The sequence below is a fragment of the Lolium perenne genome, chromosome 7 (assembly GCF_019359855.2).
Source record: "Lolium perenne isolate Kyuss_39 chromosome 7, Kyuss_2.0, whole genome shotgun sequence".
In the NCBI taxonomy this organism is placed as follows: Eukaryota; Viridiplantae; Streptophyta; class Magnoliopsida; order Poales; family Poaceae; genus Lolium; species Lolium perenne.
The window spans coordinates 63,512,352-63,518,613 of NC_067250.2; the positions used below are offsets into that span (position 1 = coordinate 63,512,352).

General features: G+C 47.6%; 1 long non-coding RNA gene across 1 annotated transcript; it reads left to right on the top strand.

The window, feature by feature from the left end:
* The first annotated feature begins 249 nt into the window (after nucleotides 1-249).
* On the top strand, nucleotides 250-3,205 carry LOC127313126 (uncharacterized). Its single transcript, XR_011749178.1, has 3 exons — nucleotides 250-770; nucleotides 945-1,308; nucleotides 2,898-3,205. It is a non-coding gene; the product is annotated as an uncharacterized lncRNA (long non-coding RNA).
* The last annotated feature ends 3,057 nt before the right edge of the window (nucleotides 3,206-6,262 follow it).

A 6,262-nucleotide genomic window follows, 5' to 3' on the forward strand; every position in this document is an offset into this window, starting at 1 on the left:
TTTCATCGAGCGCCCTCTCGACTTGAGTGACCACTCGCGCATCTTTAGCCTCCAAGCAACGCCAGGGCAACGGCTAAACTCCAAACCGCTATCCAACGCGCTCAGGAACGCCCCAGCACCGCCCCTTCGACCAATGGCCGGCCGGTGGACACCTCCTCCATCCCCATGGTCTATGTTCACCGTGCACCATTTCTCCACTCTTAAAACCCGACCCTAAGCCTCTCCTTCCTATCCAAACCAACCCACTCTCCTCCTCCTCCTCTCAGAAACTCCAGGGATGGATCCCTGTTTCTCCCATCTCCGGAACTCGGCGAGAGGGCCGAGCCGAGTTGCCGCATGCGTGACCGCCATGCGCGACGTTGCCGTCTCCCTCGGTTCCCTCTCTCAGCCTCCAAGTTTTCCTCTTCTTTTTGCACCACTAACCAGCCCCCATCACTGTCCAGGAGCGCTCAAAGCCGCCGATCTGGCCGCGTTCGTCTGCAACACCGCAGACGTCGACGTACGTATCTTCATCTGGGCCTGGTCTGCACGTCTGCGTCGAGCCCCTGCATCAGCTAGACCTCCGCGTCATCGACTTCATCTGCACGTCTTCCCCGGTGAGCCCCGCCTCCCCTCCGCGGAGATCGTCGTCGAGCCCATCCGTGGCAGACCGTCTCTGACGCCGACGTCTTCGCCTTCGTCCGAAAGCTGTCAAGCTCGTCCATGTCGGCCGAGTCGAGTTTGCGCGACGCGGCTCCCGCGTCCCCTACGTCGCCCGCCAACGCCCTGCGGTGAGCCCTCAGCCCTTTCCTTCCTTCCCCGTCGCGCAGACGCGCAGCGCCGTCTTTTCTCGTCGTGGCCGTGGCTGCAAATCGCCTCCGACCCATCCGCTCTATCCCTCTGCGTCTCCGTCCTTCTCTTCCTTTATCTCACCTCACCCGGCTCCCATATATTTTTTTTTCCAGGAACGGTCATGGAGGCTGGCGTCGTCGTGTTCGTCTGCAGCGCCGTCGACCCTGTCGCTGTCCGTGTCGGCGTCAGTGAGCCCTTCGGCGCACCCGATGCGGCCTGCTGCGTCGCCACGAGAAGCAGAGCCCTCCCCCGTGACCTCTCCGCGCGCCTTCCCGGACGACCACGGTGAGCCTCCGTCCGCGCGGCGCCTCTGCCTCATCCCGGTCGCCGTTGTCGAGCGCACTCAGGCTGCTCCGTCCCGCCGCCAAGATCTCCTCCGACCTTGCTTCCAACCGTGAGCCCGCCTGCGCAGAGGAGAAGACCAAGCCGAGCCTCCTCCGCAGTCCCGCGTTGTTCTCCTAACCTCCGAGCACCATGGTGAGCTTTCCGAGTGCCGTCGTTCTGGACGCGAACAGCATCGCGTTTCGATCGTGTTTTGGTTAGCACGTGAGGTAGCTAGCTGGAGCACACTTTTTAAAGCAGATAGTAGTTTTTTTTTTTTTGAAATGAAAAGCAGATAGTAGTTAGTTTAATTCATTGTAGAGATTTCATGCTGTTAGATCTTGATCCTAGGGTCGCATACCCCTTCAGTTTTAAGTGAGAGCCTGTGAGGTCGGCCCGTTGGTCAGTTTTTTTTTTCTTTTCTTCTCGTCCTCCCACCCTGAGCACGCTGCTGGGTCGGCCCGCTTCGATCCGCTCGGATCTGGCCAATCCGGCCGAATCCCTTGCCTTTTCTTTTTCTGGAAATTTAATAAACTGCAGAGCTATTCATAGCTTTTAAATCACTAAAAATTCCAGGATCAACAAAATGACATGATTCAAATTTCTAAATACTCCAAAACAAATTCCTAACCACCCTGTATTGCATGCATGTGCTTTGCCCTTATATATTTGTGCTGGTTATTATTTTACTGAAATGTTGCTATTAGAGTGTTTTATTTATTGTGATAATTGTGTGAACCATTTTTGAGTGAAACCAATTTTGATGAAAAGTAGAACTCAATACCTTTATTTTGGCATAGGTTGCACTTGCAGGAGCTTCACAGTTTCTGAATGGTTTAAAAATCTAAACCTGGCCAGTAGGCCCTTTCTTGAATTTTAGTTTGAAAAATAAAAATACTTTTGCAACAAAATAAAATTTCCCTGGTAGATACCATGCTAGTGTACATCTAGATCAGACGAAATATTTTTGTGACCGATATTTTATTTCTGGGGATTATATAACCAAAACAGGATACATTTTTAGTATATAAATTGTGATAATTATTTTATAGCTCAGAAAAATGCCAAACCAATTTTTGTGGATCATATTGTTCAGTATCTATCTATTGTATGTTTGTTACTAGCTTGTTATGTTCTGATCTCTGTCTGCCTTGAAAGTGGATTGCTTTAGTTTCTGCTTTATTAAAATGTTCTAAAATATTTAAAAACTTATTTGTGTTTGATTCCAGTGCATGTGATTTATAAATGTTAATACCTGCCAGTAGGTATGATGCATGTATTTTTTTGAGCCACAGAAAGATTTAGGCCATTTATTTGGTTCCTAAGCTATTTCTGGTTTTATAAAAATCATATCTATTGTTTTAAAAAAAACCTAAATTTAGTGAATCCAATTTCTGTAGCTTTATAAAATTTGTGTGTAATATTCTGGAGTGGCTGGTTAATTTAATGCTAGTGTTCATTTTACCCATAGGGAAATTGGGTTGTTTTTGTTTAAAATGATTTGTGATGAACTTTGGCACCAGACCCTACTGGTCGTTTTCGAAAGTCATTAGCCCCCCCTTGCTTGTGTAGATTATGATTTGTTGTGAGGTAGAGAATTTTTAGCAAAATAACCAATTGTCCCTAGGTGCTAATTATTGATATGTTCAGTGTCTCTGATTTAGTGGTTTGCTATTGTGTGTTGATTTATGGTTTGATGTTATGGCTATGGGTTGATTCTTCTCCCTTTTCTTTTGCGACGTTAGAATGCGAACGCTATCGGAGAAGGAGAGGATCTTGGTGAGGACTTCGAAGAGGAAGGAAGAGCAGATGGTTCGTGAAGATGAACTCCAGGGACAAATAGCCAATCAAGGCAAGCCACCTCTTGATGCATACCTTATCCTAATTGTCTTACTCTTGCATTATTACAGGTTTATAAATTGCATGTCTTTTATTATTTATGTGAGTGGTTATTGCCACTCGGAGTTTTATTATTCCACCTTATGGGTGTTGCCCCTCATTGATACCTACTGGACAATCCTGGTAGCGATTCGGTGCTTAACACCTTATCATCATTGTCGCCGCTTTTCAAGTAGGTCGGGAGCCCTTTTTAAAAAGGTTTGTGAAAATGTTTACAAGAATGAAGTGTTTTGAAAACCTTGGAATGGGGTAGCCCTACCCAAGTGTGGTTTTGAACAAATGTTTTTGAGGAGAAAGGACTTGCTTGGAGCAAGAGAAGTGAAGAAAATTGTTTTCGAAAACCTTTTGTTGACTGAGTACATCACCGGACCTAGCCAGTACAACCACATTACCCTTTAGTGGGACGGGGCGTAGCGTAGTAGTTTGTCTCGCCTTAGTTTGAGTCCTGCAAGTGTAGTGGCAGTCCGACCATGGACGCTTCGACCGGGGTTCTTCCCATGAGAAGGGACGCAACCCATTTGCCTTTTTAGGTACGCGGGGTACAACTTATGAGCTCCCATTGAAAGATGCCTAAGTGGTTGGATGGCATTCCGGAGGGTCGGGTGTCGGGGACTTTGCAACTCTTGGGTAAACGGCATTGAAAGAACATCTCTCACATTATGTTTTGTGTGTTTGATGTCAATATATGTGATACACTAATGTTTGTTTAAGTGGTACAGGGTTTACATAGACTCATATTTATGTGTGTTGGTTTTGGTCGGTCTGTCAAAAGTTAACAGCAAAAGATGGCCAGGCCGGATAATCCGGGCCGGATATTGTTGAAATATCCGGCCCCCTGATTTTGGCTAAGTCTTCGAGGGAAAAGCAGCGCAGTATGGGGGCCGGACATTTGCCCGGATATTGTCCCGGTATTGTACCAGGGCCGGAATATCCGGGCCGGATATTTTGGAAATATCCGGCCCCCTCGAATTTGGCTAAGGACTGAACGAAAAACAAGTCTGGCATAGGGGCGGATATTTGGCCGGATAAAGTCACGGTTTTGTCCCGAAGGCCGGATTATCCGGGGGGGGGGGGCGGATTATCCGGCCCTTACTTAGGCCGGAATATCCGGCCCCCCGGAAGCTGCAACGGCTCAATTTTGAGGGGAGGTATAAATACCCCCCTTCTTCTACCTTGGTTGCTTGCTCAATCATTACACAAGAAATCTGCCAAGCCACCTCCATTAGAGCCACCTCAAGAAACTCAAGATTTGCAAGATCTCCTTCCTCCCCCAACCAAAGCTCTTGATCTTTGGAGATTCGAAGGAGAAGACACCGATCTACATCCTCACCAAAGCGTTCTTCATTTCCCCCTCTCTTGTTTGAGGGATCTCATGCTAGTGTTCCTATTTGGTTCCCTAGTTGATTTGTGTTGATGTATTGTTGTTGATTGTTGTGTTGTAACAGATTTGGGAGCCTCCAATTTGGTTGTGGATGTGTGCCCCAAGAACCTTGTAAAGGCCCGGTTTCCGCCTCGAGGAAATCCCTTAGTGGAAGTGGGCTAGGCCTTCGTGGCGTTGCTCACCGGAGATCTGAGTGAAGCCTTCGTGGCTGTTGGTTTGGCTTTCGTAGCAACCACACTCCTCCAAACGTAGACGTACCTTCTTGCAAAGGAAGGGAACTACGGGAATCATCTCCGTGTCATCGCGTGCTCCACTCTCGGTTACCTCTATCCTATTCTATCTCTATATTGCTTATCTATATCTTGCTTAGTTGCTAGCCTTGTCATATAGGTAAATTCACTTAGTTGCATATCTAGAGAATTTACCTTTTGTGTCAAGCCTAAATTGAAAAAGAACTAAAAATTGGTTAGCACCTATTCACCCCCCCTCTAGGTGCGGCATACGATCCTTTCAATTGGTATCAGAGCCTCGGCTCTTATTTCGGGCTTAACCGCCTAAGAGTATGCCAGACGAGGAACCATCGGAAGGGGAGACTAGGCCGGTCACCATGGATGACATCAACTCGTTGAAGTCATACATGGATGCTCAAACGGAAAGCATGAGAAAGATGATTTCCGAGCTTTTGACCCCTCCCCTTCCCGTGGCTCCCACCATAGAGGTTAATATCACGGATGCGGTTGTAGAGGGTGAGACTTCGGTATTACCCTCCGCTACCGCACCCATGAATGGTGATAACTTAAACACTGACAAACCCCCCATTGCATCTCCCAAGGGAACTAGTGGAAGTGAGAGCTACAATCGAGTACCTCCACCTTTCCAATCACCCGATATACCGGTTCCCCATCCTCATATAAACATCCGGGGCGACCCACCTAAGTTTTCCGTTAATGATTACGATACTTGGCAATTTGAGTTTAGCTCTCATGTTCGCAGTGCCTCCAATGAACTTTGGAGAATCATCGAGGAAGGCTTCAATCCTTACAACCCCAAGAAGTTGACTAGAAGAGAAGCGGTTGATAGTCAACTCAACAACACCGCCTTACACATGATTCAAACCGCCGTGGGGACAAAGGAGTTGACTCGTGTTCGGCATTTCACCACCGCCAAGGATGCTTGGGATGCTTTGGCCGCGAGTTGCATTGGAAGCGAGAGCACAAGAAGGAACAAGTATAATGCTCTTCGGAATAAAGCCGAAGGATTCATGAGGCTTCCGGATGAAGATCATGAAGACATGTATGGAAGACTTCTCACCGTTGCCGATGCCTTCCGGATTGTTGGTGCCTCTCACATTAATGACTCTTGGATCAAGGAGAAGTACATTGAGTGCATGATGCCGTTCGAGCCTATTGATGTCAAGACTCTTGTCGGAAGAGAATGCTATGCCTCTCTCACCTCTCAACAAGCCGTGCACGAGATGCAAGCTCTCAAGGTGCTTGAGCAAAACTCTCATGATTCTCGCAATCGTGCCATTGGGATGACAAAAGGGTCCAACCTTGCCTTAGTGGTCAACCCCGTGCAAGAAGTGATTCCTCAAGAATCTTATAGGGCATCTTGGAGCATGACCTATCCGGAAGACTTGGAACACCACTACCATGACCACATGGCATTCCATGCAAACACCTTTTGGATTGATCCTTCCAAGGCCAAGGAGGACAACATCAAGAGAAACAACTCAAGGGGTCCCTCAAGCTCGGGTCCAAGAACAAGATCTTGCTACAATTGCAATGACAAGCGTCATTTCATTGCCGAATGTCCCTATGAGAATAGGGA